This window comes from Physeter macrocephalus, chromosome 3 (genome assembly GCF_002837175.3).
Source record: "Physeter macrocephalus isolate SW-GA chromosome 3, ASM283717v5, whole genome shotgun sequence".
NCBI lineage: Eukaryota > Metazoa > Chordata > Mammalia > Artiodactyla > Physeteridae > Physeter > Physeter macrocephalus.
The window spans coordinates 25560941-25571403 of record NC_041216.1 but is presented as its reverse complement, the minus strand read 5'-3'; the positions used below and the strand labels follow the sequence as shown (position 1 = coordinate 25571403).

Genomic DNA, 10463 nt, shown 5'->3' with positions numbered 1-10463 from the left:
ATGTTTAGAAGCACTGAAAAGAAGTGCTGTACGTACAAGAAAGTTTATGTTAGTAGTCCTAGATATAGTAGGAAAAAAGAACAATGGAAATAACCTAAATGCCCAATACATATATATATATATATATGAAGAAGTACGTACATTAAAAAACATAAGACAACCATAATAAATAATAATAATGAGAAAAGTGTTTAGGAGACATTAAGTTTTTTTTTTAATTAATGACAACGAAAAATAAGTCCAACCTTTACACTGCTCAAACATTTGCTAAGCACTTGTCTTATGCCTGGCCTGCCCTGACAGACTAGGACTGGGCCGGAGCTCTGGGCTCCCAGGTGGCAGGGGCTGAGCAGGCACTTACAGCGCAGCGTGACCCAGGATGTCCCAGGCAGGACAGGTGCCTCAGGAGAGCAAAGCTGGAGACAGCCCTGGCTGAGGAAAGGCTGTCAGATGAAAGAAATGATGCCTAAACTGAGACCTGAAGAAGAAACAGGAGGGAGCATTAAAAAAAAATGGGTGGGGAGGGAGGATGAAAGAGGTATGAAGCAGAGTGGGTGTCTGGGGTGAGAAGCAAAAGAACAGATGAACTGGAATCATACATAATCTATGATTTATGCCTTTTTTTTTTTTTCAGAAAACTAAAATAACTACTGCATTTGGTGGCAGGATCTCTGGTAAAAAATTTTTATGAGATATGATAGTAAATAAAAGCCAACAGTGAACCTTCACCAACCACTTACTTCTAAGAGCCTATTTTGTCCCATGGCTATTTCTCTTTCCTCCAGTCTATCCTGCCATCTGACCAAATACAAGCAGGGACAGGAAGCAGTTCTAACACAGCACACCAGCACATACACGTCTTTCCCAGGACTGGCCAGTGTACCTCCTATTGCCACATTACAAATCTGGGGCCAAAAGTACTCAGGCCTCCACAGTCGCTAGCCACCTTGCTACTTTACTACCTCACCCCCCCCACTTCCTGTCAGGTGTCAACAGGAATTCTGTGCTGAGCATTCCAAGCCTCTCTCATCGGTCCACCTGACTTATCCCACCCCATTCCTCCCCACAGATCTGTTACTCCAACCAGGCTCTCTTTACTTAACACTGTACACACCATCCTCATTCCTGCCTCAGGATGACCCTGCTAGGACTGCCCTAACCTGCTCTCCCAGTTCCTAGTCAAATAGCACCCATTCTTCAAGGCCCCCCTCTCAGCTTCTCAATGGATCCTTAGCTAACTTCTTTAACCCACAATAACCTCCAGTTAGCCTGAATGTGAACTATATTTGTTATGCTATAAAATAAGTAGCTCCACTTTTGTTCTAGGAAACTCAAAATGTTGCATTTTTGCAAGGCTTGCCTCCTAAACTGTAAGGCCAAAGTTTATATCCCACTTTCATCAGTATTAAACTTGGAAACACACATCCAATACCTGCTGGCTGGCTGACAGAGCCTGTGTTGAAGGTTCAGCCGGGCAGAATTCGGTGCCAGCTTCTTCCCTGCAACTACAGGTTTAAACACCACGATTAGGATTGAATTTACATGCCCCTCTAGCACAGGAAACAGCTTTACTTCTCTATTAATTCATTCATTCACTCACTCATTCACTCCTAATGCAGGCAAACATCACCATAGCGCAAGTCTCCCCAGCACCTTCCACATTATCTAGCAAATAAGAAATACTAATACAAATAAATAATAAATCTATTTGGTGAATGAATAGATTTAATGCCAGTAAGGAAATATGGAAGTAATAGGTATGACTAACAGCTTGGGGTTTAATTACTAAAGCCCCAAGGTGATCCTTGTGTCATTTTTTTTAATGCAATATATTTATTTTTAAACAATGCTTCATATCCTCCATATAGAGACATCTTAATTTTTCTAAAAACTAAGTGAGTCATTTTCCAAGAAGAAAAAAGGGTCAGGCTTTACTTCTTATTTAGGGAGGAAGGAGAGAATGAATTGAAAAGCTAAGTATTGTGTCCCCCACCAAGCCAAGAGGAAAACATGTAATCAGATCAGCATCTAATTTACTCATAGCATGTGTCCACAAAAAAAGTATGCAAGCTCCCAAAGCAGAGGAGAAGATCAAAGGGCAATGCTAAGTCCTTCTGCTATAGGACTCCTCTTTCTTTATTTGAAAAGCGATTTTTCCCCAAAGAAGGGGCTCAGGAAGAATGACCAAAATTATTTTCACATCAGCTCTGAGAGAATGTTCTTAAAAGTAAACGAAACACATAGAAAGGTATTTGGTGTTAAGTAATAATACGGGTTAGGATGCCCAACCTCTCCCAAGAAGAGATGTGCCTTCTACTCCCTGGAAACTGTCGGTGACAAGGAAAACCTCATCCCAGTTACACGAGGCCACACATCCACAATAAACGTAGCCGCCTGAAGGGGGGTTGAAGGACCAATTTGTTGACAAACAAGTAAAGATGTCTGGTGTTGTAACTCCGTTAAGTGGTACATAAATGGCCAGGGTGTATGTACACTTCTCACTCTGGGCTGTCGGAGCATGATACTTCTTCTACTACAGTTCCTTTCAGACTGTATTTCAGTGATGTTTATTCGTATCTGCTCCCTCCTTTTGCTCATGAACTCTGTTGAGAGCAGGGACGTGTCTTACTCATCTTGGAGCTCCCACGGCCTAGTACGGTGCCCTGCAAGAGACACTAAAAATCACTGTCGACAAGCCCAATGTATCACTCAGATGCTCCCTTACCAAATGCCAACTGCCCAGAGAAAAGGATACTTAGCTGAGAGCAGCCTCCTAGAAGGTACAGCCTTAAATTACAGATTTCTTTTTTCTTCTTTTTTTTTTACAGATCATTTCTATAATAATCATTATGTTTCACTTACTAATCACCTTATCTATCCTTTCAGAAAAACAAGATTGAGCTTTCCTTTTCATGATTAGTAAGGTACGTGGGAAGTATGATCATTCTGAAATCTTTTTTTCAATTTAAACACATCCATGGGAATCATAGGGGAAGAAAAGGGAACACACTGTATTTAAGAAAAAGACATTAGTTACAAACCAATAATTCTCTAAAAATCAAGCAAAACAAAGTATGAAGAGAAAAAACCTTTGTCAGAAACCATTTAAGGATAAGTAAAGTTCATCATCACTATAAACTTAGAACAATTCTCTCCCAGAATTTATCACCAACAGAAAAGGTGAAGCTTCACAGAAAAAGATAAATCAGAAGGGCGCCTTCCTAACGTAATGAAATTCAGGTTATATCTTTTCATAACCCATTAAGTTTATGAGTACCAAGTTGTACAACTTTTTCGACACATCTAAAAACAAACGTCAGGTCAGTAATTCACAGAAACCAGCAGAAACGAGGTAGTCACAACAGGTTTACGTCATCTCTGAAATATACTTTTAACTATGTGTTTGGCTAATTTCATAGCCATCTGTTATTCTTATGGACCTTTCTCTTATAATATGCACTAAAACAGATAAATTCAAATACTGACCTCTAATTCGACGTAATACAAACAACAGGTCTCCTGTCCAGAATTACATCAAACGGTCACAGTTCCTTTTTCAGTAACACCATGAGCAGGAGGCTAAAGCCCTCCACAGAGCATCTCTGTAAGTGGTCCTGCAGTGACTGTGCCACTGTGCACATACAGTTACCCCTGGACAATTACCTCCTAAAAGAAGACAGACGATTGTCACTGTGTCTAAAGTGAAACCAAAGTTTTCTAAACTAAACAGGTGTAGCAGATGAGCTCAAAATAGGTCCACCTCCTCCCTTCTTGGTGCTTTAGCAACATTCAATTCTCTTTTTTTTTTTAATTAATTGATTTTTGGCTGCGCTGGGTCTTCGTTGCTTGCTGCACGCGGGCTTTCCCTAGTTGCAGCGAGCGGAGGCTAGTCTTTGTTGTGGTGCGTGGGCTTCTCATTGCGGTAGCTTCTCTTGTTGCGGAGCACAGGCTCTAGACGTGTGGGCTTCACTAGTTGTGGCATATGAGCTTCAGTAGTTGTGGCTCGCAGGCTCAGAAGTTGGGGCGCACGGGCTTAGTTTCTCCGCGGCATGTGGGATCTTCCCAGACCAGGCTCGAACCTGTGTCCCCTGCATTGGCAGGCGGATTCTTAACCACTGCGCCACCAGCGAAGTCCAACATTCAATTTTCTTAACACTTCCCCCAGAGGTTGGATTCTTTTTAGTGATGTCTTACACCTAGTATTTTCTCTCAATTTTAAGAAGGTTTAAAGATGCTGTAAAGGGCTTCCCTGGTGGCGCAGTGGTTGAGAGTCCGCCTGCCGATGCAGGGGACACGAGCTCGTACCCCGGTCCGGGAAGACCCCACATGCCGCGGCGCGGCTGGGCCCGTGAGCCATGGCTGCCGAGCCTGCGCGTCCGGAGCCTGTGCAAAAAAAAAAAAAGATGCTGTGAAGGGGCAGGGGAGGGGTACCTCAGAGAAGCAGGGGTCCATTTTTATATTGGGAGCTAAAAGTGAATCATTTCTAAGCAATGCGCAGAGGGGGCTGAGGCCCACCTTGATGACAACAGTATCAAAGGCTTAAATTTCCGAAGGTCATGAATCACTACAGCAAGCATATCTGCAGCATGTGATACTCCACAAGCACTTCGCAAGCTTAATATTTCCATCCTCTATGGTCCTTCAATAGCCTCAAAGGATGCCTTGCATATCAAAGCCAGCCCCACATCCGCAAGGCTGGCAATCAGCATTCTAGAAAACTGCAAGAAGGCAGGCAAGATCCAAGCAAAATGGACTTTGGGAACGCAAGGAATTTGACGGCACCTGTATTCTTCCTCCACGAGTGATAAAAATATGACTAGTTCCCACAGAATTTGAATTGCAAGGGGAGAAATTACCCCAAATATCCAAACCAAATGAGAAAACAAATTATCTGAACCCCTCATGGGAAAAGTAAGCACTTAACCAGACAAGTCTCCCCTGACTCAGGACCATTTTTTTTAAAGGGGGGGACCCATACTAACTGTTTTAATTACAAATTAATCTTTGACTCCCAGAAAGTAAAAAAGCTTCAAAGCTTCCTTCCTGAGCAGTAAGACTGGAATAACCAACTTAAACAGCCTCTTAAATCATTTCAGGGGCCACATGCTAACATTAGCTCTCTCTAGATCTTAACATTAAAAGTTCACAGGCCTGTGACTGAGGAGGCAGGAAAAACTGCTACCTGCTCCTAGCCCCTAAGTCAAACAACCTTTTGATGCCATCCTCATTATATTTTTCCACCAAAAAATATATTTACAGATCTGAGATTTTTAAATTGCTGCGTTTATTAAAAAAGAAGAAAAAGGCAACGCATTATCACTCTCATAAAATGCATTTTTGATGTCTCTTGTCATAAAATGAAAACAAAAATTTTATGTTAGGACAAGACACCTAAGTTCTCTACTACAGCTGAACACTAACTGAGCACTTAGTAGTAACTGCATAAAAACATCTAAAACAAATACACCTGCATGTAGTGTTTGTATAAGAAATACATCAAGAAAACAGTGGATTTCTCTAGAAGTAACATTACAGAGGATAAATACTGCTAGATTAAGTAAGGGTTGTGAGCTGCAATAGCCTAGGCTCCTGAGAAAGAAAAAGATAACTAAAGTACTTCAGATTTGTAGAGGTTTTTTTAAATAAATTTATTTATTTTATTTATTTATTTATTTTTGACTGCACTGAGCCTTCATTGCTGTGCACGGGTTTTCTGTAGTTGCGGAGAGCGGGATCTACTCTTCGTTGCGGTGCGTGGGCTATAGGTGCACGGCCCTCAGTAGTTGTGGCTCACAGGCTCAGCAGTTGTGGCTCTTGGGCTCTAGAGCGCAAGCTCAGTAGTTGTGGCGCACGGGCTTAGTTGCTCCACAGCCTGTGGGATCTTCGGGGACCAGGGCTCGAACTCGTGTCCCCTGCACTGGCAGGCAGATTCTTAACCACTGCGCCAACAGGGAAGCCCCCAGACTTGTAGAGTTTATTTTTTCAATTTATTTCCATATCAATTTTTTCATTTCAGTTGATGTACTATAGTTCCCATTCGACAGCTGAGGAAGCACAGGGCACTTCATCACCCTTCGAACCCACGGTACAGGTGGATTCAGAATCCAGCTCCTCTCACGCTAGCTAATCAAGCTTATTTATAATGCTCATTGGTTGTCATGGTTCAGGACATTTTGGTGAAGCAAGAAAGAACATGAATTACACAGCACGTACAGTGTGTTTAAAAGACCCAATTATTCTCTCCTATCAAATCAACATCACATATCAGCAAAACATTATTTCTAGGGTTATAAACAGTTTCCCCAAAGGTCACCCAGTTCTCATATCTCACCTTGACCCAAATGCACACAGCACACAAGAATTTTATTTGGATATTTTTTTAGGACAGTGCTTCTAAGCCAAGAAACTGCCCTCAAGTTTAAATGGAAACATCCATAAATTAAGATAAATGCTATATTCAAGCCAATCAGCGTTCACATTCGTCTCACCCTAAGTAATCATGCCACTGACCCAAGTGTCAGTCAGCAGCATCTTCAATCTCCCTGTGAAGAGCTAAAGGAAAAGAAAATCTAATTAAAAGCCCAAGAAAAAAATCCACTTTAATCAAAACTACAAGCCAAAGGCCAAGGGACTTTATGGTAGGAAAAACCCTAAAACCTGAAAAAACTGTTAACAAGAAAAGAGATGTCAAGGGAGAAAAAGAGGAGACACTTTAATTTAAAGGACTAAAACCAAATCAGTCAAAAACAACTTTCCAAACAGAAGAAGCATAAAAATATGGAGAAATAATAGAAGATATGGGGATTAAAAAGCAAAAGAATCACAGTTTTAAGGACATTTTACTAAGAAGAATAGGAAACTAAATGTTCAAAGCATTACTTTATAAAAATCAAAGTAAAGAATAACTGAGTTCTATCAAAATCGATAGAAAATCACTATAAGCCTCTGTCAACATCTTTCCCCAAGTGGAACAACCATACAGATGAGGGTCCCAGATATGACCAGTAATAAGAGTTACTATTCTGTAATAGTCCTTGGACAGGAGCTACCTGGGACTCTACTAGACGGGGGTCAATGCTAGAGGACAGAAAGATTTTACTCAAAAGATCAGTCTGACAGTTGCCAGCATGCTTTTCTCCACAAGAAAATATCTGTGAAACATAACAGAAACACACACAAGCCAGATCACCATTGTTCTTAAAGTGAAGCAATGTAATCATATTATCACACACACACACACACACACACACTTTAGTATATATTAAGAAATCTCTGAAATAAAAAATGACTATAGTAACTACAAAGGAGTTGACTCACCCATGTAAAAAAACTGACTTACTAATTTTAAACACTTACCATATTTTTTAAATCTTTTTACCTCAAAAGCTTTTACACTTCAGATTTCGTATTTTTTTTTAATTTCAGAAAAAGTCGAAAAGTTTGTGTCACCTTTAGCAGTTGGAAATCAGTTTCAACTTTAAAAGAAATGACTCCCCATCCAGTACCAAAGCACTGAGATTCCAAAGCAGTTGTCATGCATAATTCCATTTCGGAACCCAGCTAGCCCAACTGCACTCTCAGGTAAGAGAGGCCTACAGACTGGAAAAATAACAAGAAAAGTTGCATTTCCCATTTCCTATTTTGGGCCTAATATGCTGATGAGCTTGGAAAGAAAGAGACGACCTCAAGTTCAGCTTGATAGTTATTTACTACAAATAATAAAGCAATGTTTGGCACTCAATTTTAAAACAAATGAGTAAAACCCACAAATTGTATACTTCAAAAGGGTAAATTTTATAGTCTGTGAATTGTATCTCAGTGAAGTTATTTTTTAAATAAACAAATAAATGGTACTTGGAAAGAAGTGATCCATATAACAAAAACCACCCATCTCTACTACTGAGAGACAACAAAAATGTGTATTTTAAAATTCTGATATATAAAAAGATCATTAACTTCATTCATGGTCTAAGATGCAAATTAAAATAAAATATTGTACATTTTTCACCTATCAGATTACCAAAGATCAGAACTTTCATAATGTCCAGGGTTGGTGATAAGATAAGGAAATCTAAACCCTAAAACACTCTGTGTACACTGGCACATCTTGGAAGGCAATTTATTCACAGCTCTGAAAATTAAAAATGCACACACCTATTGCTGCAGCAATTCCACTTCTAAGAATTTACCCTACAGATATACCTATGCAATTGTACAGGTACAAGGATTAAAAAAAAAAAGCCAGAATCAATCTAAAGTGTCCATCAACAGGAAATTAAAGTATGCATCCACACAATGCCCCACTACGCAGATTTTTTTAAAAAAAAGAAAGACGAAGTATAATTACAATTGACTTGAAAAATGTGTGATTGGAGTATTAAGTAAAAAGCAAAATTCAAGATAGTATGTATAGCATATACACATGTGCTTATATATGCATAGGAAATGTCTAGAAGAATATTGGGGGAGTGGGCACTACTCTTCTTGAACTGTATGAATCGATTATAATGAGTATACATTAATTTTATAATTACAATTTATACTTAATTACAATGCATCAGGTTCTCAAAGAGTCTCACCCTGGTGTTAAGTCTCCCCATGCAATGACCCACCTTTCCTGTGCTCTACTGTTCCAGCCGAATCAGTCTGTTCTTCCTTAGAGAAATCAGCCCAAAGGACTCCTCTCCAAAATGCTCTTGCGATCTGGTTGGAACTCCCACCAGCAACAGCTTCAAACATAAATTACCTGAGTTGAAAGAACTATGTCTGCCTGCACCTGCTACAGAGTTTTTTTTTTTTGTTTTTTTTTTTTGTTTTTTTTTTTTTGTGGTACGCAGGCCTCTCACTGCTGTGGCCTCTCCCGTCGCGGAGCACAGGCTCCGGACGCGCAGGCCCAGCGGCCATGGCTCACGGGCCCAGCCACTCCACGGCATGTGGGATCTTCCCGGACCGGGGCACGAACCCACATCCCCTGCATCAGCAGGCGGACTCTCAACCACTGCGCCACCAGGGAAGCCCTACAGAACATTTTTAAAGACTTTCTTTAAAAAAAAGGAAATTGAAACACAATTTAATAATCCTCATCATAGAAGCAGCAAATGTACCATTTCCCATGTTTTCCAGCCTTTGTGCCTTTGCTCCATGAAATTTCCTGCCTGAAATCGTCTTAGCTACTTATCACATGTCCAAATCCTGCCAATCCTTCAAAACACAGGTTAAACACCTCCTCCTACACCACATCTTCCCTGAGGCCTCCAGCCAGAGCTAATTCTCTTTCTTAAACCACAGCACCAACACCTTGAGGTACTTTCCTCCACCTAGTACTCCACTGTGTACATGCCTTATTCTCATTGGTGAGAAAATTCTTCAAAGGCACACAACTGGTGTATACGTCACTGTGTACACCCCAGTTCATACATAAATTAACCTGATGTGTTACTATAGCATTTAATAACAAAAGCATGGCAAGAATCTAAAAATAAAAAGCACAGCTTTTTCTTACGTATTTATGTAATATTTATACATGACAAACAGTAGGAGTATGAAAAGGTAAGGCTCCCTCTCTCTCCATCCCCCTCCCCAGTGCCCTACTATGCTTCCTTAAAAGGCAATCACTATGATCAATTTCTTAACACAGGGTTTTAAGAAGTTCTTGGACACTGTAACTTTATAACACATGCATAACTTTGGGTCTAAGTTGACAGAAGTAACTGGTATGTCAATTATACAACTGCACACTGTGTACATGTATGCTGCGGCAAAGAAACTATGACAACCAACAGATGGAAAGATAAACTGTGTCCTATGACTTACAAAACTAAATTTCTCCCGAGTTGTGAGAAGAAAAGTCATTGTTCATTATCAAGAAACTTATAGACTGTTTCAAGCATATCTATACCAAGTTTATTAGTTTTTTCATAATGTAAAAACTGCTTAAGGATTCCATAAAGACTCTAAAATTCCCACTAAGCTATGAAAAAGGTGCTAAGCCATTACAGATAAAATACTAAAGAAAAATGTTGATGTTTTATAAAGCTAGATATCTTAAAGAATATTAATAAACTGTTATAAAAGCATTTCTCAATATCATATTAATAGCTACAAGATGTCTGCACAGTTTTCTAATTTATAAATGATAAGAATTAAATGTTTGGGCTCCCCTGGTGTTGCAGTGGTTAAGAATCTGCCTGCCAATGCAGGGGATACGGGTTCGAGCCCTGGTCTGGGAAGATCCCACATGCCGCAGAGCCGCTAAGCCTGTGCACCACAACTACTGAGCCTGTGCTCTGGAGCCCGTGAGCCACAACTGCTGAGCCCGCGTGCCACAACTACTGAAGCCCGCACACCTAGAGCCCGTGCTCCACAACAAGAGAAGCCACCGCGATAAGAAGCCTGTGCACCACAACAAAGAGTAGCCCCCGCTCGCCACAACTAGAGAAAGCTTGAGCACAGCAATGAAGACC

At 40.4% G+C, this 10463-nt stretch overlaps 1 long non-coding RNA gene across 1 annotated transcript; it reads right to left on the bottom strand.

The window, feature by feature from the left end:
- Nucleotides 1-316: 316 nt before the first annotated feature.
- Nucleotides 317-9954, bottom strand: LOC129391992 (uncharacterized). The gene is made up of 3 exons (XR_008616955.1): nucleotides 8613-9954; nucleotides 1433-1505; nucleotides 317-478 (listed from the first exon to the last, which is right to left on the bottom strand). It is a non-coding gene; the product is annotated as an uncharacterized lncRNA (long non-coding RNA).
- Nucleotides 9955-10463: the final 509 nt, after the last annotated feature.